The 24,344-nt window shown below is 39.9% G+C and overlaps 1 pseudogene; it reads right to left on the reverse strand.

Moving 5' to 3' along the window:
• LOC100362291 (hypothetical) overlaps nucleotides 1-22,657 on the reverse strand; it is a 46,954-nt pseudogene extending 24,297 nt beyond the window's left edge.
• Between the last annotated feature and the right edge of the window lie 1,687 nt (nucleotides 22,658-24,344).

Consider the following 24,344-nt stretch of genomic DNA (forward strand, 5'->3'; position numbering starts at 1 on the left):
TCAATGATTTCTATGGAATCTTCTGCTCCTGAGATTCTCTGTTCCATCTCTTGAATTCTGTTGGTGAGGCTTGTATCTACAGCTCCTTGTCTCTTCTTTTGGTTTTCTATATCCAGGGTTGTTTCCATGTGTTCTTTCTTGATTGCTTCTATTTCCATTTTTAATTCCTTCAACTGTTTGATTGTGTTTTCCTGGAATTCTTTCAGGGATTTTTGCGATTCCTCTCTGTAGGCTTCTACTTGTTTATTAATGTTTTCCTGTATTTCCCTAAGTGTGTTCATGTCTTTCTTGAAGTCCTCCAGCATCATGATCAGATATGATTTTGAAACTAGATCTTGCTTTTCTGGTGTGTTTGGATATTCCATGTTTGATTTGGTGGGAGAATTGGGCTCCGATGATGGCATGTAGTCTTGGTTTCTGTTGCTTGGGTTCCTGCGCTTGCCTCTCACCATCAGATTATCTCTAGTGTTACTTTGTTCTGCTATTTCTGACAGTGGCTAGACTGTCCTATAAGCCTGTGTGTCAGGAGTGCTGTAGACCTGTTTTCCTTTCTTTCAGTCAGTTATGGGGACAGAGTGTTCTGCTTTCGGGCGTGTAGTTTTTCCTCTCTACAGGTCTTCAGCTGTTCCTGTGGGCCTGTGTCTTGAGTTCACCAGGCAGCTTTCTTGCAGCAGACAAGTTGGTCTTACCTGTGGTCCCGAGGCTCAAGTTTGCTCGAGGGGTACTGCCCAAGGGCTCTCTGCGGTGGCAGCAACCAGGAAGACCTGTGCCGCCCCTTCCGGGAGCTTCAGTGCACCAGGGTTCCAGATGGCCTTTGGTGTTTTCCTCTGGTGTCCGAGATGTATGTACAGAGAGCAGTCTCTTCTGGTTTCCCAGGCTTGTCTGCCTCTCTGAAGGTTCAGCTCTCCCTCCCACGGGATTTGGGTGCAGAGAACTGTTTATCCGGTCTGTTTCCCTCAGGTTCCAGCGGTGTCTCAGGCAGGGGTCCTGCCGCTCCTGGGCCCTCCCCCACAGGAGCCCAGAGGCCTTATACAGTTTCCTCTTGGGCCAGGGATGTGGGCAGGGGAGGGCAGTGTTGGTGGTCTCTTCCGCTCTGCAGCCTCAGGAGTGCCCACCTGATCAGGCGGTGAGGTGTCTTTCCCACAGTGTCTGGGAGCAGAGAGCTGCTGCGGGCCCGGGATCCGGGGGCGTGGGACCTCCGGCAAACACAGGACGTGCCTGGTCCTAGGTGAACTCTGCCTCTGTGTGTCCAGATCTCACCAGGCAGCTCTCTTGCAGCAGACAAGTTGGTCTTACCTGTGGTCCCGAGGCTCAAGTTTGCTCGCGGGGTGCTGCCCAAGGGCTCTCTGCGGCGGCAGCAACCAGGAAGACCCAGATTGGTATTTTCTAGATCCTTCCTTTTGCCTGCAAAATATGTAATGCACTTGTTTCTAATAGCTGAATACGTTTTTATTGTGTAAATGAACCACATTTTTGTACCCTTTTTTATGTTGTTGTTGTTGTTGTTGTTGACGACATCTCTGGTTTTTTTTTACAGCTTCTGGCTATTATGAATTATGGTACTACGAATATAGTGGAGGAAGTGACATTGTGGCATTGTGGAGGGAGCATCTTTTGTGCATATGCTCAGGAGCTGTGAAACTGTTTCTTCAATTTGAAATGTTTTCAGTTTTATGATTAACAACCAGATTGATTTCTACAGTTTACCAGTTTGCAATCCCAACAGCAATGGAGGACTGTTCCCTTTTATCCAGATCATTGCCAGCATGTGCTGTCACTTGAATTTGTGATCCTAGCCATTCTGATTGGTGTAAGGTGGAATCTCAGGATCGTTTATAATTTGCATTTCCCTGATGTCTAAGATGCCATCCTTTATGGAACTGGAAAGTATCATCCTGTGTGAGGTAACCCAATCGCAGAAAAACCCACATGGTATGCACTCATTGATAAGTGGATATTAGCCCAACTGCTTGAATTACCCTAGATGCACAGAACACGTGAAACTCAAGAAGAATGAACAAAATGTGAATGCTTCACTCCTTCTTTAAAAGGGGAACAAGAATACACTTGGGAGGGAATAGGGAGGCAAAGTTTAGAACAGAGGCTGAAAGAATGCCCATTCAGAGCCTGTCCCACATGTGGCCCAGACATATACAGCCACCAAAGTAGATAAGATGGATGAAGCAAAGAAGTGAAGGTTGACAGGAATGGAATGTAGATCTCTCCTGAGAGACACAGCCAGAATAGAGCAAATACATAGGCGAATGCCAGCAGCAAACCACTGAAATGAGAACGGGATCCCCGTTGAAGGAATCAGAAAAAATAAAATAAAAAAAAGAAAAGAAAAAGAAAGATGCCATCCTTTTATTTAGGTGTTTCTGGCCATTCAAGATTTCTCTGTTCTGTTATTTACTCCAATCTTAACTGTTATTTTTGGTTTTTTAACGAATTGTGTTCTTTATATATTATGAATGTCAGTGTTAGCCAAGATTTTTTGCAAATCTGTAGGCTGCAGTGTTGTCCTATTGACACTGCCTGTTTCCTTACAGAAGCTTTTAAAGAAATCTCATTTGTCAGTTTTTGATCTTAGAGCCTGATGTATTTGTATTGTGTTCAAGAAATATCTCCTTTGACAATATGTTCACGGCTATTTCATATGTTCTGTTTTTTTTATATTGAGTTTATTAGGTTTAATGATGAGGTCCATAATCCAGTTGGAATTGTGCTTAGTACATGGTCAAAATAGGAAACAATTTACATTATTTGACATGTAGACCTCCAGTTAGACTACCACCATTTGTTGGAGATGCTGTTTTTTGCATTTTATGGTTTGGTTTCTTTGTCAAAAGTTAAATATCCAGATTTATGTAAGTTTATTTCTATGTCTTCCATTCTATTCAACTGAGAAACCTGTCTGTCTCTGTACTAATATCATGTTTTTCTTCTTTTTGAATCACTTTTGCTCTGGAGTACAGCTTGAGGAAAGAAACAATGATTCCTCCTGATGTTCTTTTATTGTTCAGAATTGTTTTCATTTTTCTGGGGTTTTTATTTTTCCATATGCAGTTGAGAATTTGTCTTTCCACCTCTGTGAATAAATATGTTGAAATATTTATGGGGTTTGCTTTGAGTTTGTAGATTGCTTCTGTTTAGATGGCCTAAGTTTACTCTTACCAATCCATGGGAGATCTTTACCTCTTCTGAATTCTTGTTCTATTTCTTTCTTCAGGGACTTGGAGTTCTTGTCATACATATCTTTCATTGGCATGGTTAGAGTTACACCAAGGTATTTTTTCTATTGAAGAGGGTGCTGTTTCCCTAATTCTTTTCTTCTCCAATTTTTCATTTTTATAAAGGAAGGCTACTAATTTGTTTGAGTTAATTTTATGTCCATCCACATTGCTGAATATGTTTATCAGTAGTAAGAATTCTGTGTTAGAATTATTGAGGAAGCTTATATATACTGCCAAGCCTGGCTTATCCCTGGTGAGGACATGGTAACATGGTGCCTGCCACTGGGAACATTCCCAGGTGTGAACCTACAAGATATGTGTAGCCTAGTGTGGCCCTGTTTTGGAAAGAGTGAGATGGTGCTGCTTCTGGAACAAGGCCTGGGTGTGAGCCTTCATGAATGTGGATGGCTGCTGTGGGCATAAGGCATGTTTTTGTCACAATGTACGTATTTTTGCATTCCTGCTAGGAATGTCCTCCCTGTTAATATTAATTACTCCAGGAGAATTAGATGGAGCAGGACTCCAGGAGGTAAAGATTTGGCTAATGTCTTAGCACAATGGTAAATGCTGGGACCTTAAGGACAACCCTCAATTCTTTGGGAGAGAGCTCTATATACAGAAAGTCAAAAATATATAATTTATCAGTTATAACAATGCAATATGAATTGAGATGTGTTTCACAGATCTAAAGGAACAAAGGCAGATTCATAAATGAGCCATCTTAACAGAAAATTATAAACACATTCACATCCAAAGGCCATCAGTTTTCTGACTTCAAGTTTACCATAGGACACAGCAAGCTTAGGCCCAAGTGTAGTATAAATGATATTTTAAAGGCAGGTTCACACAAATCTGTTATTGTTTGTGTTCTTGGGTGGTCTTTGGGGTCTGGATGACATCTGTTCAAGATATTATGCCTTTTAGTGTCTATCCCAAAATTCTGTAGTAATTCTGATTAGTCTGATATTTTACTTGGCTTTTTTCCATGAAGCATTTAATATTCTTTCTTTCTTCTGTACATTTAGTGCTTTGGTTATTATATGGCAGGAGTATATGCTTTTCTGATACAATCTATTTGATGTTATGTAGGCTTCATAAACATTTATGCACTTCACTTTCTTTAGGTTAGGGAAGTTTTCTTCTATGATTTTGTTGAAGATTTTGACTGGAACTTAGGGCTAGGCATCTGCACACTCTTCTATTTCTATTATTTTTAGGTTTGATGTTTTCATTTTATCTCACTTTTCTTGGAAGACTGAGGTGCGGATCCTTCTACATTTTTTCATTTTCTTTTACTGATGTGACTATATCTTCTCTGGTATCTTCTATACCTGAGATTCTCTCTATCATGACTTGCATTCTGTTGTCGATGGTTGCATCTCTAGCTCCTAATTTTCTCCTAGCTGTTCTATCTCCAGGATTGCTGCCATTTGCAATTTCTTTCTTCTTTCTATTTCCTATTTTAGGTCTTGGAACATTTTATTTAATTTCTTCACCTGTTTGAATATATTTTTCTGTATTTCTTTAAAGGTATTATTTATACTCCCCTTAATAGCCTCTATCACCTTCAAGAAATGGGATTTTTAGGACAGAATCTTGTTTGCATATGTGATAGGGTATACAGAGCATTTTGTGTTAGGACAACTCTTTTATGATGGTTTTAAATTACAGTTGCTTCTGTTTCTTATGTTCTTGGACTTCCTTTTGTCTTCTACTTATCTCTCATGTGAATCTCTAGTCCTACATGCCTCAGACTGGAGTAGGCCTCCTTGGAAGCAGTGAGACCTCTGTAACCTGGTAAAAGCAGGCCAATTGGGGGGCAGGAAGTGCTGTCTCTGTTTAGGCCAGGACTCCTCTTCCTTTTTTCTTCTTAAAAATGTATTTGTTTGTTTGTTTGTTTGTTTGTTTTTATGCTCAAGCTATTACCCCCCCCAGTCCACATTTCAGTTCTCACATATCTACTCCCTGCCCTCCTGTCTCCATTAGAATGTCCCCACCCCATGCATCACACCACATGTCTAAACTACCTTGAACCTCCAGTTACTTGAGAGTTAGATGCATCTTCTCTGACTGAACCCAGACCCAAGAGTCCTCTTCCGTGTCTGTGTTGGAGGCCTCATATCAGCTGCTGTATGCTGCCTGGTTGTGGATCTAGTGTCTGAGAGATTTCAGAAGTCCAAATTAATTAAGATTCCTAGTTCTCTTACAGAATCACACTCCTCAATCCTTCTCTTGATCGGTTGTGTGCACATATCTTCATCTGACCCATTCAGCTGTTTTTTGAGTAATTTGAAGGGCAGTCACAATACGTCCCATTTTTGTGAGCACCCCATAGCCTCAGTAATGGTGTCAGAACTTGGTCACCCCTTTGAACTGGATCCCCTTTGGGGCATGTCCCTGCACTTTTTTTCTCTGTTTTTTTTATTTCTATTCCCTCAGTTCCTTCAGACAGAAATAATTATGGGTCAGAGTTTTGACTTTGGGATAGCAACTTCATCCCTCTCTTGATGTCCCGTCTTTCTGCTGGAGGTAGGTTCTATAAGTTCCCTTTGCCCACTGTAGGCCATTTCATCAAAGGTCTGCTTTTGAGTCTGAGTGTCTCTCACCTCCAAGGTCTCTGGTTTGTCCTGGAGAGTAATCCCAACTTCCTACCTCCTGAGTTTGCCTGTTTCCATTCTTTCTGCTGAACCACAGGACTTTAGTACTTTTCCCTCACCCAGTACTAGATCATGTTTCCCTTTCCTCCATACCCATTCCCCTTTCTCTCTACACTTTCTCCCTGCCTCCCCCTTGTGAATGCTTTCTCCACCTTCCCAAGTGGGACTGAGTGATCTTTACTTGGACCCTTCATCTTCTTGAACTTTTTGACACAAGAATGTATCTTGTGTATTCTCTACATTTTTTGGCTAATATCCACATATTGGTGAGTACATTCCATTCATGTCCTTTTGAGCCCAAGTTACCTCACTCAGGATGATATTTTCTAGTTCCATCCATTTTCCTGCAAAACTCAGGATGTCCTTGTTCTAATGGCTGAGTAGTTTTCCATTGTGTAAATAAATCCTACTTTCTGTAACCATTCTTTCCTGTGGTTCCTCTGTTTTTTTTCCTAGGTTCTTGATATCACAAATAAGGCTGCTATGAACATAGTGGAACATGTGCCTCTGTGGCATGGTGGGGCAACTTTTGGGTATATTCTCAAGAATGCTATTTCTGGGTCTTTAGGTAGATCTATTTCCAATGTTCTTAGGAACCTGCAAATTCATTTTCAGAGTTGTTGTACCAGTTTGAAATCTCAGCAACAGTGGAGGAGTGTTCCTCTTTCTTTATATCCTTGCAAGATGTGTTGTCACTTGAGGTTTTGATCTTAGCCATTTTGTTTTGTGTAAGGTGGAATCTCATGGTTATTTTGAATCCTAGGGACGTTGAACATTTCTTTAGGTACATCTCAATATCAGCCACTCAAGATTCCTCTCTTGTGAATTGTTGTTTTAGTTCTATAACCCATTTTTAGATTGGATTGTGCGGGTTTTGGTGGTTAGTTTTTTTTTTATTTCTTTAACAATTTTGAATATTAGCCCTCTATTAGATGTGTGGTTATTGAAGTTTTTCCCATGTTGCTGATTTTTCTTATTGACTATGTCTTTCACCTTACAAATTCTTTCCATTTCTATGAGGTCCCATTTGTCAATTCTTGAACTTTGTGCATGAGTCATTGGAGTTCTGTTTAGGAAATTCCCCTATGCCAATGAGATCAAGGCTCTTTCTCAATTTCTCTTCTATTAGATTTAGTGCATCTGGCTTGATGTTGAGGTCCTTGATCCATATGGACATGAGCTTTGTGCAAGGTGAGAACTGTTTGTCTATTTTTATTTTTCTACCAACACATAGCCAGTTAGAGCAACACCATTAATTAAAGATGCTTTCTTTTATCCATTGTATAATTTTGGCTTCTTGCCCAAACTACAAGTGTATGTAAGTGTGTGGTTTTACTTCTAAGTCTTCAATTTTATTCCATTCAACAACCTCTGTACCGGTACCATGAAGGTTTTATCACTATTGCTCAGTAGTAGATGGTGATTCTATCAGCTCTTCTTTTATTGTTAAGGATTGTTTTTGTTTTTCTGTTTGGTTTTTATCCCTTTTCCAGTTGATTTTGAGAATTGCTTTTTCCATGTGTTTGAGGAAATGCTTTAGGATTTTGATGGGGATTATACTGAATCTGTAGATAGTCTTTGGTAGGATGGCCATTTTTACTATATTATTTCTGCAAATACATGAGCTTGGGAGATCGCTCCATTTACCGAATCTTTGATTCCTCATTTTTCAATTTCTTTCTTGAGAGTCTGGAAGTTATTGTCATACAGATCTTTCCCTTGTTTAGTCTATGTTATGCCAAGATATTTTATATTATTTGTGGCTATTGTGAAGTGAGTTATTTTCCTAATTTCTTTCTCAGCCTGTTTATCATTTGTATAAAGGATGTCTAATGATTACTTTGATATAATTTTATATAAGGCCATTTTGCAGAGGTTTTTTTATAAGCTCTAGAAGCTCTCTGACAGAATTTTTGGGGTCACTTATGTATACTATCATATCATCAGCAAATAATGATACATTTATTTCTTCTTTGCCAGGTCATATCCCCTTGATCAAGTGTTATTGTCTTACTGTACTATCTACCACTTTGAGTACTATATTGAACAGATATGGGGAGAATAGGTCTCCTTGTCTTGTCCCAGATTGCTTCAAATATCTCTCCATTTAATTTCATATTGGCTGTTGATTTTCAGTAAATAGGTTTATATTTTGCTTAGGAATGGACTGTGAATTGCTGATCTCTCCAATTCTTTTAACATGAAGGGGTGCTGTATTTTGTCTAATGTTTTTTCTGCATTTAATGGCATGATCATTTGTTTTTTTCCCTTTCAGTTTGTCTATATAGTGGATTTCATTAATGGCTTATTGTATACTGAACCAATCTTGTTTCCCTGGGATGAAGTCTACTTGATGGTGGTGAGTGATGATTTTGATGTGTTCTTGGAATCAGTTTGCAAAGCTTTTATTGTGTATTTTTGTATCAACATTCATATGTAAGATTGGTCTGAAGTTCTCTCTTTTGGTAGGGTCCTTGTGTGGTTTACATATCAGAATAATCGTGGCTTCATTGTATGAGTTAGGTAGTATTCCTTCTGTTTCTATTTGATGGGATAGTTGGAATATAGGGATCAAATCTTTTTTGAAAGTCTGTTACTATTCTGAACTAAATCTGTCTGGCCTTGTGCTGTTTTTTGGGTGGGGGTTAATGATTTTTTTCTATTTCCTTATGGGATATGGGCCTGTTTAGAATGTTTACAATTTCTTGATTTAACTTTGGTATGTGCTGGTGAAAATCATACATTTCATCTAGTTTCCAGGTGTTTTTTGTTTGTTTGTTTGCTCGTTTTGAGTATAGACTGTTGTAGTAGGATCTGATGAATTTTTCAATTTCCTCTGTTTCTGTTGTTATGTCACCCTTTTTGTTTGTATTTTGCTGATTTCAGCTCTGAGTTTGACCATTTCCTGCCATCTACTCCTCTTGGCTTAGTTTGCTACTTTTTTGTTCTAGAACTCTCTGGTATGCTGTTAAGTTGCCAGTGTAAGATATCTTGAGTATATTTAAAAGGGCACTAAATGCTAAGAATATTCCTCCTAACACTTTTTTTATTGTTTAATAAATTTTGTATGATGTGTAAACTTTTTCATGAAATATCAGGAACTCTTTCTTTCCTTGTTCGTTGGCCAAATTGTCATAGATTAGAGAATTGTTCAATTTCCCCCTGTATGTGGGCTTTCTGTTGCTTTTGCTATTATTGAAGCCCAACCTTAGGCCATTGTACTCTGATAGGGTACATATCATTATTTCCATGTTTTTGTATTGGTTGAGGGTTGTTATGTGATCGTTTATATGTTCAATTCCTGGGAACGTATCATGACGTACTTAGAAAAAGGTGTATTACTTTGTTTTAGGGTGAAATATTCTATAGATATCTGTTAAACCTATTTGTTTCATAACCTCTATTAGTTTCACCATATTTGTGATTAATTTCTGATTCAATTACCTGTCCACTGGTGATAGTGGGGTGTTGAAGTCTCCCATCATTACTGTGTGGGGTTAAATGTGTGTTTTGAGCTTTAGTAAATTTTCTTTTTTGAATGTGGGTGCCTTTGCATTTAGGGCATAGATGTTCATAATTGAGACTTTCTTTTCCTGTTTTTTCCCTTTGATGAATACAAAGTGTCCTTCCTCATCATGCTTTACAACTTTTAGTTGAAAATCTGTTTTATAGAATATTAGGATGGCAACTCCAGATTTTTCTCTTGACCATTTGCATGGAAGACATTTTTCTATCCTTTTATTCTCAGATATTATCTGTCTTTGTTTTTGAGGTGTGTTTCTTCTATGCATCAAAATGTTGAATCTTGTTTGCATATGCAGTATGTTAGCTGATATCTTTTTATATGTTATTTGAATGTGTTTTCATTGTTAGATATTAAAGATAGAGGATTGCTGGTTCCTGTTATATTTATTTCTGTACATGGCTTTATGTGCTTGTACTTCACCCCTTTTGGTTCTTTGTGAGATGCTTAATGTTTTGTTTTTTCTTTGGTGTAGGTATGTTCCTTTTGTTTGAACTTTATTTCTTGGAATCTCTGTAGGGCTTTATTGGTAGATAGATACTGTTTGAATTTGGATTTGTCCTAGAATATTTTGGTTGTTCCATCTATGTTGAATGATAGTGTTGTAGGGTATAGTAGCATGGCTGCCATTTGTGTTCTCTTGGAGTCTGCGTGGCCTCTGTCCAGACTCTTCTGGTATTCACAGTCTCTGTTGAGAAGTTTGTTGTAATTCTAATAGGTCTACCTTTGTATATAACTTAGCCCTTTTCCCTTGCAACTTTTAATATTCTTTCTCTGCTCTCTGGGCTTAGGGTTTTGATTACTATGTGATGAGAAGATTTTCTTTTCTGGTCCCATTTGTTTGGTGTTCTATAAGATTCCTGTAACTTTATGGCCATGTTTTTCATTAAATTGAGGATTTTTTTGTCTATGATTTTACTGAAGACTTTTCAGGTCCTTCAAGCTGGGAATCTTCATTCTCTTCATTTCATTGTGTTATGATTTTCCTGAATGTTTTGGGTAAGGAGTTTTTATATTTTGAATTTTATTTGATAGGTGTGTCAATCGCTTCCAAGGTACCTTCTACACATGAGAGTCACTTGTCTATCTCTTGTATTCAGTTGGTGATACTTACACCTGTAATTCCTGAGCTCTGTTCTAGGTATTTCATTTCCAGTTTTGCCTCCATTTGTAATTTCTTTATTTTTATTACTTCCACTTTTAAGTATTAAGCCAGTTTATACAATTCCTTCACCTTTCTAATTGTGTTTTCTTGTATTTCTTTAAAGGATTTCTTTGTTTCCTCTTTAAGGGCTTCTACCTCTTTATATGTGTTTTCCTGTATTTCTTTTTTTTTTTTGAACCTATTTTCTTTTTTAATATCGGGTGGATTTTTTTCAGAATTTTATACACGAGTACCATATTTACATCATTTCTGCTTCTCCTCCCCCCTGAACTCCTCTCGTGTGACCTCACTCTCAGATTTTCTTTTCTTTTTTTTTTTTTAATTAACTTGAGTATTTCTTATATACATTTCGAGTGTTATTCCCTTTCCCGGTTTCCGGGCAAACATCCCCCTCCCCCCTCCCATTCCTTATGGGTGTTCCCCTCCCAACCCTCCCCCCATTGCCGCCCTCCCCCCATAGCCTAGTTCACTGGGGGTTCAGTCTTAGCAGGACCCAGGGCTTCCCCTTCCACTGGTGCTCTTACTAGGATATTCATTGCTACCTATGGGGTCAGAGTCCAGGGTCAGTCCATGTATAGTCTTTAGGTAGTGGCTTAGTCCCTGGAAGCTCTGGTTGCTTGGCATTGTTGTACTTTTGGGGTCTCGAGCCCCTTCAAGCTCTTCCAGTTCTTTCTCTGATTCCTTCAATAGGGGACCTATTCTCAGTTCAGTGGTTTGCTGCTGGCATTCGCCTCTGTATTTGCTGTATTCTGGCTGTGTCTCTCAGGAGGGATCTACATCCGGCTCCTGTCGGTCTGCACTTCATTGCTTCATCCATCTTGTCTAATTGGGTGACTGTATATGTATGGGCCACATGTGGGGCAGGCTCTGAATGGGTGTTCCTTCAGACTCTGTTTTAATCTTTGCCTCTCTATTCCCTGCCAAGGGTATTCTTTTTCCTCATTTAAAGAAGGAGTGAAGCATTCACATTTTGATCATCCGTCTTGAGTTTCGTTTGTTCTAGGGATCTAGGGTAATTCAAGCATTTGGACTAATAGCCACTTATCAATGAGTGCATACCATGTATGTCTTTCTGTGATTGGGTTAGCTCACTCAGGATGATATTTTCCAGTTCCAACCATTTGCCTACGAATTTCATAAACTCGTTGTTTTTGATAGCTGAGTAATATTCCATTGTGTAGATGTACCACATTTTCTGTATCCATTCCTCTGTTGAAGGGCATCTGGGTTCTTTCCATTTTCCGGCTATTATAAATAAGGCTGCGATGAACATAGTGGAGCACGTGTCTCTTTTATATGTTGAGGCATCTTTTGGGTATATGCCCAAGAGAGGTATAGCTGGATCCTCAGGCAGTTCAATGTCCAATTTTCTGAGGAACCTCCAGACTGATTTCCAGAATGGTTTTACCAGTCTGCAATCCCACCAACAATGGAGGAGTGTTCCTCTTTCTCCACATCCTCGCCAGCATCTGCTGTCACCTGAGTTTTTGATCTTAGCCATTCTCACTGGTGTGAGGTGAAATCTCAGGGTTGTTTTGATTTGCATTTCCCTTATGACTAAAGATGTTGAACATTTCTTTAGGTGTTTCTCAGCCATTCGGCATTCCTCAGCTGTGAATTCTTTGTTTAGCTCTGAACCCCATTTTTAATAGGGTTATTTGTTTACCTGCGGTCTAACTTCTTGAGTTCTTTGTATATTTTGGATATAAGGCCTCTATCTGTTGTAGGATTGGTAAACATCTTTTCCCAATCTGTTGGTTGCCGTTTTGTCCTAACCACAGTGTCCTTTGCCTTACAGAAGCTTTGCAGTTTTATGAGATCCCATTTGTCGATTCTTGATCTTAGAGCATAAGCCATTGGTGTTTTGTTCAGGAAATTTTTTCCAGTGCCCATGTGTTCCAGATGCTTCCCTAGTTTTTCTTCTATTAGTTTGAGTGTGTCTGGTTTGATGTGGAGGTCCTTGATCCACTTGGACTTAAGCTTTGTACAGGGTGATAAGCATGGATCGATCTGCATTCTTCTACATGTTGCCCTCCAGTTGAACCAGCACCATTTGCTGAAAATGCTATCTTTTTTCCATTGGATGGTTTTGGCTCCTTTGTCAAAAATGAAGTGACCATAGGTGTGTGGGTTCATTTCTGGGTCTTCAATTCTATTCCATTGGTCTATCTGTCTGTCTCTGTACCAATACCATGCAGTTTTTATCACTATTGCTCTGTAATACTGCTTGAGTTCAGGGATAGTGATTCCCCCTGAAGTCCTTTTATTGTTGAGGATAGCTTTAGCTATCCTGGGTTTTTTGTTATTCCAGATGAATTTGCAAATTGTTCTGTCTAACTCTTTGAAGAATTGGATTGGTATTTTGATGGGGATTGCATTGAATCTGTAGATTGCTTTTGGTAAAATGGCCATTTTTACTATATTAATCCTGCCAATCCATGAGCATGGGAGATCTTTCCATCTTCTGAGGTCTTCTTCAATTTCTTTCCTCAGTGTCTTGAAGTTCTTATTGTACAGATCTTTTACTTGCTTGGTTAAAGTCACACCGAGGTACTTTATATTATTTGGGTCTATTATGAAGGGTGTCGTTTCCCTAATTTCTTTCTCGGCTTGTTTCTCTTTTGTATAGAGGAAGGCAACTGATTTATTTGAGTTAATTTTATACCCAGACACTTTGCTGAAGTTGTTTATCAGCTTTAGTAGTTCTCTGGTGGAACTTTTGGGATCACTTAAATATACCATCATGTCATCTGCAAATAGTGATATTTTGACCTCTTCTTTTCCGATCTGTATCCCTTTGATCTCCTTTTGTTGTCTGATTGCTCTGGCTAGAACTTCAAGAACTATATTGAATAAGTAGGGAGAGAGTGGGCAGCCTTGTCTAGTCCCTGATTTTAGTGGGATTGCTTCAAGTTTCTCTCCATTTAGTTTAATGTTAGCAACTGGTTTGCTGTATATGGCTTTTACTATGTTTAGGTATGGGCCTTGAATTCCTATTCTTTCCAGGACTTTTATCATGAAGGGGTGTTGAATTTTGTCAAATGCTTTCTCAGCATCTAATGAAATGATCATGTGGTTCTGTTCTTTCAGTTTGTTTATATAATGGATCACGTTGATGGTATTCCGTATATTAAACCATCCCTGCATGCCTGGGATGAAGCCTACTTGATCATGGTGGATGATTGTTTTGATGTGCTATTGGATTCGGTTTGCCAGAATTTTATTGAGTATTTTTGCGTCGATATTCATAAGGGAAATTGGTCTGAAGTTCTCTTTCTTTGTTGTGTCTTTGTGTGGTTTAGGTATAAGAGTAATTGTGGCTTCGTAGAAGGAATTCGGTAGGGCTCCATCTGTTTCAATTTTGTGGAATAGTTTGGATAATATTGGTATGAGGTCTTCTATGAAGGTTTGATAGAATTCTGCACTAAACCCGTCTGGACCTGGGCTCTTTTTGGTTGGGAGACCTTTAATGACTGCTTCTATTTCCTTAGGAGTTATGGGGTTGTTTAACTGGTTTATCTGTTCCTGATTTAACTTCGATACCTGGTATCTGTCTAGGAAATTGTCCATTTCCTGAAGATTTTCAAATTTGGTTGAATATAGGTTTTTATAGTAAGATCTGATGATTTTTTGTATTTCCTCCGAATCTGTAGTTATGTCTCCCTTTTCATTTCTGATTTTGTTAATTTGGACACACTCTCTGTGTCCTCTCGTTAGTCTGGCTAAGGGTTTATCTATCTTGTTGATTTTCTCAAAGAACCAACTTTTGGTTCTGTTGATTCTTTCTATGGTCCTTTTTGTTTCTACTTGGTTGATTTCAGCTCTGAGTTTGATTATTTCCTGCCTTCTACTCCTCCTGGGTGTATTTGCTTCTTTTTGTTCCAGAGCTTTTAGGTGTGCTGTCAAGCTGCTGACATATGCTCTTTCCTGTTTCTTTCTGCAGGCACTCAGCGCTATGAGTTTTCCTCTTAGCACAGCTTTCATTGTGTCCCATAAGTTTGGGTATGTTGTACCTTCATTTTCATTAAATTCTAAAAAGTCTTTAATTTCTTTCTTTATTTCTTCCTTGACCAGGTTATCATTGAATAGAGCATTGTTCAATTTCCACGTATATGTGGGCATTCTTCCTTGATTGTTATTGAAGACCAGTTTTAGGCCGTGGTGGTCCGATAGCACGCATGGGATTATTTCTATCTTTCTGTACCTGTTGAGGCCCGTTTTTTGACCAATTATATGGTCAATTTTGGAGAAAGTACCATGAGGAGCTGAGAAGAAGGTATATCCTTTTGCTTTAGGATAGAATGTTCTATAAATATCCGTTAAGTCCATTTGGCTCATGACTTCTCTTAGTCTGTCGACATCACTGTTTAATTTCTGTTTCCATGATCTGTCCATTGATGAGAGTGGGGTGTTGAAATCTCCCACTATTATTGTGTGAGGTGCAATGTGTGTTTTGAGCTTTAGTAAGGTTTCTTTTACGTATGTAGGTGCCCTTGTATTTGGGGCATAGATATTTAGGATTGAGAGTTCATCTTGGTGCATTTTTCCTTTGATGAATATGAAGTGTCCTTCCTTATCTTTTTTGATGACTTTTAGTTGGAAATTGATTTTATTTGATATTAGAATGGCTACTCCAGCTTGCTTCTTCTGACCATTTCCTTGGAAAGTTGTTTTCCAGCCTTTCACTCTGAGGTAGTGTCTGTCTTTGTCTATGAGGTGTGTTTCCTGTAGACAGCAGAATGCAGGGTCCTGGTTACGTATCCAGTTTGTTAATGTATGTCTTTTTATTGGGGAGTTGAGGCCATTGATGTTGAGAGATATTAAGGAATAGTGATTATTGCTTCCTGTTATATTCATATTTGGATGTGAGGTTATGTTTGTGTGCTATTCTTCTCTTTGTTTTGTTGCCAAGACGATTACTTTCTTGCTTCTTCTAGGGTATAGCTTGCCTCCTTATGTTGGGCTTTACCATTTATTATCCTTTGTAGTGCTGGATTTGTAGAAAGATATTGTGTAAATTTGGTTTTGTCATGGAATATCTTGATTTCTCCATCTATGTTAATTGAGAGTTTTGCAGGATACAGTAACCTGTGCTGGCATTTGTGTTCTCTTAGGGTCCTCATGACATCTGTCCAGGATCATCTGGCTTTCATAGTTTCTGGCGAAAAGTCTGGTGTAATTCTGATAGGTCTGCCTTTATATGTTACTTGACCTTTTTCCCTTACTGCTTTTAATATTCTTTCTTTATTTTGTGCGTTTGGTGTTTTAACTATTATGTGACTGGAGGTGTTTCTTTTCTGGTCCAATCTATTTGGTGTTCTGTAGGCTTCTTGTATGCCTATGGGTATCTCTTTTTTTTAGGTTAGGGAAGTTTTCTTCTATGATTTTGTTGAAGATATTTACTGGTCCTTTGAGCTGGGAGTCTTCACTCTCTTCTATACCTATTATCCTTAGGTTTGATCTTCTCATTGAGTCCTGGATTTCCTGTATGTTTTGGACCAGTAGCATTTTCCGCTTTACATTATCGTTGACAGTTGAGTCAATGATTTCTATGGAATCTTCTGCTCCTGAGATTCTCTCTTCCATCTCTTGTATTCTGTTGGTGAAGCTTGTATCTACAGCTCCTTGTCTCTTCTTTTGGTTTTCTATATCCAGTGTTGTTTCCATGTGTTCTTTCTTGATTGCTTCTATTTCCATTTTTAATTCCTTCAACTGTTTGATTGTGTTTTCCTGGAATTCTTTCAGGGATTTTTGCGATTCCTCTCTGTAGGCTTCTACTTGTTTATTAATGTTTTCCTGTGTTTCCCTAAGTGTGTTCATGTCTTTCTTGAAGTCCTCCAGCATCATGATCAAATATGATTTTGAAACTAGATCTTGCTTTTCTGGTGTGTTTGGATATTCCATGTTTGTTTTGGTGGGAGAATTGGGCTCCGATGATGGCATGTAGTCTTGGTTTCTGTTGCTTGGGTTCCTGCGCTTGCCTCTCACCATCAGATTATCTCTAGTGTTACTTTGTTCTGCTATTTCTGACAGTGGCTAGACTGTCCTATAAGCCTGTGTGTCAGGAGTGCTGTAGACCTGTTTTCCTCTCTTTCAGTCAGTTATGGGGACAGAGTGTTCTGCTTTCGGGCGTGTAGTTTTTCCTCTCTACAGGTCTTCAGCTGTTCCTGTGGGCCTGTGTCTTGAGTTCACCAGGCAGCTTTCTTGCAGCAGAAAATTTGGTCTTACCTGTGGTCCCGAGGCTCAGGTTCGCTCGTGGGGTGCTGCCCAGGGGCTCTCTGCAGCGGCAGCAACCAGGAAGACCTGTGCCGCCCCTTCCGGGAACTTCAGTGCACCAGGGTTCCAGATGGTCTTTGGCTTTTTCCTCTGGCGTCCGAGATGTGTGTGCAGGGAGCAGTCTCTTCTGGTTTCCCAGGCTTGTCTGCCTCTCTGAAGGTTTAGCTCTCCCTCCCACGGGATTTGGGTGCAGAGAACTGTTTATCCGGTCTGTTTCTTTCAGGTTCCGGCGGTGTCTCTGGCAGGGGTCCTGCCGCTCCTGGGCCCTCCCCCACGGGAGCCCAGAGGCCTTATACAGTTTCCTCTTGGGCCAGGGATGTGGGCAGGGGTGAGCAGTGTTGGTGGTCTCTTCCGCTCTGCAGCCTCAGGAGTGCCCACCTGACTAGGCGGTTGGGTCTCTCTCTCACCGGGTCTGGGAGCAGAGAGCTGCTGCGGGCCGGGATCCGCGGGTGTGGGACTTCCGGTAAACACAGAACGTGCCCGGTCCTAGAGAAATTCTGCTTCCGTGTGTCCCAAGCTCACCAGGCAGCTTTCTTGCAGCAGAAAATTTGGTCTTACCTGTGGTCCCGAGGCTCAGGTTCGCTCGTGGGGTGCTGCCCAGGGGCTCTCTGCAGCGGCAGCAACCAGGAAGACCTGTGCCGCCCCTTCCGGGAGCTTCAGTGCACCAGGGTTCCAGAAGGTCTTTGGCTTTTTCCTCTGGCGTCCGAGATGTGTGTGCAGGGAGCAGTCTCTTCTGGTTTCCCAGGCTTGTCTGCCTCTCTGAAGGTTTAGCTCTCCCTCCCACGGGATTTGGGTGCAGAGAACTGTTTATCCGGTCTGTTTCTTTCAGGTTCCGGCGGTGTCTCAGGCAGGTGTCCTGCTGCTCCTGGGCCCTCCCGCACGGGAGCCCTGTATTTCTTTTAATGAATTAGTTTTATCCTCCTTAAAGAACTGTATTATTTTCAGCAGATATGATTTTATGCCAACTTTCTAATTTTCAGGAGTGTTGATATATTTAGTGTTTGCTGTGGTGGGATAATGATTTTGATGATGGCCATATATAATGGCTTCTGTTGCTTATGGCCTTGTGCTTGCCTCTTGTCAGGTGGTTATCCTGGTGTTTAGTGGTCTGTGTGACTCTATCTTGAGACTGTCTCTTTTGTTTCTGGTTTAATACTGGTCTCCTGGTAGGCCTGCTGCATTGAATTTAGATCTCTTGTGAGGCCATCCAACTGAAGGGTCTTCAGAGGGGCAGAGAAGCTGATGATTTGTTACACTGGCTGTGGTAACCAACAGAATGTTGGGTTTTCAGAGGAGCACTCTAAGTGTTGTCCTTTGTGAAGCTGTTCTCTAGGGTGGGCATCTGGACTGTGGTTTCTGTTTCTCTATTTGCAGCATAACTCCAGCAAGGCTTTCAATCTTTTGGGTCAGTTGCGTGTTTTCCACAGAGCCCCCAGGGGAATGTTCAGATTGAGATGTCAGTTGCCCAGTTGCCCTGTGTACAAAGGTTCTCCTGAGATACCCTTAAACTGTGAAGCCCTGGATGTAGTAGATCTCCTGCGATGTCTCCAGCTGTGATGTGAGATGCCCTGGGTACAGCAGATCTCCTGGGATACCTCAGGATGTGATAAAAAATGCTCTGAATGCAGCCAATAGTCTGATATGCCTCAGGATATGGTGTATTTTTGGAGCAGACTAGCTTGTCATCAAATTATCTGAGTAGAGTGGATTCTCTGTTATGCCTCAGGATATAGCCTTTTCATGGTACAGAGTTTCTAGCACTGTGTTCCAGCAGAAAGGACAAGGTAGAAGTGGTATTTTGTGCCTGGGTCGAGGGGTTTGGGAGATGGTGTCTCTGTGAATCCACTGAGATTGCAGTGATACATGTGGAACTTTGGGAGGGTTCTTTCAAAATGTTCTGAGTACAGCAGACCCTCTGGTGTGCCTTAGAATATAACTTCTTCCATGTACACTATTTGGTTTATCCATAGCCACACAGCCCAGCCACTATGTCTTCTAAGTTTGTACTTCACCTTTCTGTCAGACAAAAGCCTGCATATTCTAATAGAAAAACCTCATGGCTGGCTAACAATGAGCAAATTGTTTCTTGTGTTTATCTGGTGGGATCCACAGAACTTCTTCCTGCAAATCCATTTTCACACTGCCATTCTTAGCTTTGGTCACTCAACACCTGCTCTGGAATTACCTGCTGAGTCCCTTTAGAAAACTTTCTACCAGAGTTATAATATTCTCAGGATTAGCTTTGTAATGCAACTCTCTTACAAGCATCAGAGGGTGGGAAAACTCTTATTTCCCCATGAATCCATCTGAACATTCTCAAAACTCTGACTCGACATTCAGTTCCTGAACCAATTTTCTTCAGGTTGTTTCCAGAATGACTTGTGAGGACTTATCTACTCTTGTAAGTATGGCTCTATTAAGCTTCATTGATTAAAACAAATTTAAGGATAATTTTAACAGAAACTTGTATATCATCTTCATCCCCATAGCCTTAGGCGTAGATTGTCTTGCACCTCCATAGGTTAATTCCCATTCTAAATTCCATAGGCTCATGTCATTCTATAAAATCTAAACACTACAAGTATTGTTAAGCACAACCTGCACGAGATCTCCCTGGTACATTGGCTTATTTTTCATGTATTTCAGCCTATGAAGAGAAGTGATGTAATATTATATTGTAAAAGTACTATGCTTGTGGTCTGTGAAACAACTCATTTTGTAAAGGAATTTGCCAGGATCCATGATAATAGTTTGAACTCAGTGATAAGGCTGATGAAACAATAACACCATCTATGGAAAACTGCCATTTCTTATACAATATTTGTGCTAGCAGATCCCATTGGAATCATCTTGACATTTATGATATTAACAGCCAAGTGAGTAGATGGCTACTGTCTTCTATTGGAGACAAGTAACAAATGGCATTAGCATCCACAGTGCAAAACATTGCCTTACAACACCAAGATGGCAGCCTTCAATGTCAACAATGCAAAGGCTAAGACATTCAGCTTTCAGCCCCCCAAAAATGTATGGACTTAAATTTCTCCAGACATGATGTAGTTTTTTTTTCAGAGTTGAGGTTACAGCTAACCTACAGCCAAGCTTTTATCTTATATTTATTATGTTTACTATTGCAACATGAATTTCGCCAGTACCCTTGTCTGATACCATTTTCTAGCAGTAATGGAAGATATGATAATGACCTCTAGTGATTACAAAGAGAAAACACCTAGAGAGGGGGAGGTATTTCATAAGTAGGAGTGTTCAAATCATAAACATACCTCCAGAAAAAACGAGTTGATGCATGGTAAGAACTATACTCGTGTCTTAATTAGGGCTTTACTGCTTTAAACGGATTCGGTGACCAAGCTAACTATTATAAAGGACAACTTTTAATTGCAGCTGGCTTAGAGGTTCAAGTGTTGGGGCCATTAGCATCAAGGCAGAAACATGAGAGCATCCAGACAGATGTGAGGCTAGAGAAACTGAGAGTTCTACATCTTGTTCTGAAGGCATACAGTGTTATACTACCTACCAGAAAGCTAGGAGAGATGTCTCAAAGCCCACCATCACAGTGACAAAATTTATACAATGCCATACCTACTCCAAAAAGGCCACACCTCAAAATCGTGCCACTCTGTGGGTCACATATATTTAAACCACCACATTCCACTCCATTGTTATCATAAGCTTGTTCAAATCCATGAGATTATATGTTTATGAGTCACACTTAGCAATAAAATAATGTAAAATGAATCTTGTTCCAAAGTTGAATGTCACTTCTGAATTTCACATATCTTAATATAATCCCCTATAAATATCAATATCTAAAGGCATATTACATGTCTCCAACATCACAGCAAGTTCAAAAATCAGCTGGGCAAACTCCAAATTCTGCATTTCTTTGTCTGATGTCAAAGTGTTCTTCTGATCTCCAACCCCTTTCTGCTTTGTTGACTGCAGCACAGTTCTTTTGTTTTGTGTAGATCCACCCTCTGATAGCACCTTTTCTCAGAAGGTATCCTATGGCTCTGGCACCTCGAACATCTTGGGGTCTCCAAGGCAACTTCAACATTACAGTCTCACTAACTCAGAAATTTTCTTTTATCTGCTTTCATATTCATTCACTAATTTCCAGCATGTTTTTATATCTTTCCTTATTTTTTTTCCTTTGGCAAACTCATCATTCAGTAGAGTAATGGTTTGAAGTGGAAACATTGAAATGTTGGTTGGATGGTATTTTGCCAAGGAAACATGAAACGGATGTTTCACTAAAGTGGACACAGGTGTGAAAATCTAAGCAGATTCTTCAAGGAATGTTTCGCTGAAACAGACACAGGAGAAAAAATGTGCTCAAGCAACCACGTGAAAGCACATGTGAAGAAGAAAAACATGCAAGAATTGGTGCACCATGAATTGATTTGTTGAGCTGCATTTACCAGGACTCCACAGACAGAAATGCAACAAAGAAATTCTGGTGGTGTGCTCCAGTTTCTTGCCAATTCTGTGGACTCTGGAAAAATGGCAAAGTGACGTCAGCTGAGAGAGTTACTTGTTCTGAGGCAATCCATGTGATCAGGCAGGAGCTGGGGAGGATATATGATGTTTGCACAGTGTAAATAGAACATAATGATAAAGGCTGATCTGGGCTTGCTTATTGAGGTAACTGCAATATTTGTGAATCTCCAATCTTCACTGATCTTTGCTTCACTGAATGAGGCAGAGCCAATAAATAATCCTGACATTACTCCTGGTGCCTCCTGTTGACTCAAGCTGAGGCTGAGGCCTGGTTGGTGTCAGTGCTGGAGCTAACCAGTCTCTATTGAATCTGGACTGCTGATGCATCTGTTTGCAAGAGGATATAGCTACCTCTGCTAACCTGTAAACTGACCTGCAGATTTCCAGAAAACACAGATAGGAGTTGCTCAAAAGAACCTTTCTAATCATGTCCACTTCCCTCATATACTTTCTTTCCCACTACCTCTGGTGGGTGTTGGGTTTAAGTGAGGATAAAGCATTTAAGAACCATCATTTTATAAAACAAGATTTGAAAAATTAAAGTGGTTAATTACTACAATTGTAGAAGCATTCTGGGGATTCCTTTGCTGTCAAGTTCATAGCTTTATTAAAAACTGGCTGTGTAGAATACTTGAAATTATTTCAAATTTTCTGAAAATTTTAAGATGTGTTCTGTGTCCCATAGTGTGGTCCATTTTTAAGTAAGTGTCCATGCCCAGATAAATAGAATGTATATTTTTTTATCACGAGATTGTAATATTTGCTAGGGCCATTGGATGTACGATGTCACTAATTCTCTATGTCTGTTTAATTTGTATCCTGATACTTATCTTTTGGTGGCCATTGGTTATTGAAATTATATACTGCTACAGAGTGTGCAATTATCTGTCTTCACGTTCTGTGGTCTGTACTTATGTACTTAATTGTGACTGAGTTTTCTGCAAAAAAAGTTTAAAATTATAATGTATTTTTCTTAGAAATATGTTTGATAAAATGAATTATCCTCCATTACATCTTGTGGTTAATCTGTTTGAAATGTATATTTAATTAATTAATTAATTTACATCTTTTTTATTACTAAATTATTTTAATTATATTCCAAATAATGCTCCCTATGCAGTTCCCCATTCCAGAGATCTTCGCTCCACAACCCTTCCCCTTTGACTCTGAGAAGGTGCTTCCCCAAGAAGCTATCCACCCATTCTTCTCATACTTTCTCCTACACCCACCTTATTCCCTCAATATTCCACATTCCTGGGGCTTCAGGACTCTGCAAAAAGGCCATATGCTGCACATGGAATGTATCCAAATTTGGGCCAGTCATTGGATTGCCTTTAGTTAAGTCTTTGCCCTGTTCTGTCCTTCTGTTTCCTTTAGACAGTAACCATTATCAGTCAAAAATTTTGAAGATTGGTGGGTGCCCACATCCCACCACTGGGGGCACTGCCTACCTACTGGAAATTGTCTCAAGTTTCAGCTCCCCACTGGTGGGCATTTCAGCTAATGCCATCCTCATTGAGTCCTGGGAGCCTTTCATATCACAGGTATCTAGTTGTTTCTAGAGGTTACCCCCAACCTCACCTCCTGCAGCTGAATATCTCCATTCATTCTTCTGGGCTATCCTCATGTCTCACCTACATACTTGATTCTGCCCCCTCTTTTTTCTCTCTCTTCCCTCTCACAAATTTCCCTTTGTCCTAGCATTACAGTCCTTCCCTCTCATCTGCCTTTTCCCCACCCCCTACCTTTCTTTTCAGAGAAGCAGAAAAGTATAACAACCAAGCCCCTTGGTAAATCCTTGCTGTAGGACTAGGTTATCTTCTCTTATGCAGCCTAGATAAAGCAGCCATATTAGAGGAAAGGGGTTTAATGGCAGGGAGCAGAATTAGAAACAGCCCCTGATCCAGTTGTTAGGCATTCCACATGATCACCGTGCAGCACATTATTTATATATGAGTAGGGGTATTAGGACCACCCCATGAATGGTCTTTGTTATTTCAAGCTCTGTTACCCATTATTGGCCCAGGTTAGTTCATTATTTAAGATATCCTGTGTTGTTCTTGACCCATCAGACCATTTCAACTCTTCCCTCATCCACATTATTCCCAGAGCTCCACATAATGTTTGGCTGTGGGTTTCTACATCACTTTCCATCACCTGCTGGGTGAAGCCTGTCAGATGGCAGTTATACTAGCTTCCTATCTGCAACTATAGTGAAATCTCATTAATAGTGTCAGTGGTAAGCCCTTTCATATGGCATGAGTCTCAAGTCCAGCCAGTCTTTGGGTGGGTCATCCCTCAGTTTTGCTCCATCTCTATACATGCACATATTGTAGGCAGAACTAATTGTCAGACAAAGGTTTTGGGGTTGAATTGGTGTTCCTATTCCTCCATTAGAAGTCTTGCCTGATTATAAGACTAATTACAGGTTCCAAATCTATTGCTAGGGTCATTTTCATAGGTTTCTGGGAATTTCCATTGCCCCGGGCTTCTAGTTTATCCTAGAGATGACACCACCAACCAATCCCAGTTCGATCTGCCAGTTCTTTCTCCCTTGGTAATCCTCACCCTTGATCCATCTGGTTTCCCTCAATATTTTCTCTTTCTCTCAGTTCCATCTCTCAAATCCCCCACAACTATCTATCTTAATTCTCAATCTCAGTGTGATTTAAACATCCTCCCACAGTTCAACTTCTTAACTAGCTTATTTCGGTCTATGGATTATAGCATGTTGATGCTGTACTTTATGGCTAATATCCAATTATAGTGAGTGAATATCACACATGACTTTCTGAGTCTCATTTATCTCACACAGGATGATATTTTCTAGTTCTATCTACTTGTCTGCCAATTTCATAATGGTCATTTTTAGTAGCTGAGTAGTATTCCATTGTGTAAATGCACTGCATTTTCTATATCTAATTTTTCAGTTGAATGATATCTAGGATGTTTCCAGATTTGTGGTTTTATTA

This window comes from Rattus norvegicus, chromosome X (assembly GCF_021556685.1).
Source record: "Rattus norvegicus strain SHRSP/BbbUtx chromosome X, alternate assembly SHRSP_T2T, whole genome shotgun sequence".
In the NCBI taxonomy this organism is placed as follows: Eukaryota; Metazoa; Chordata; class Mammalia; order Rodentia; family Muridae; genus Rattus; species Rattus norvegicus.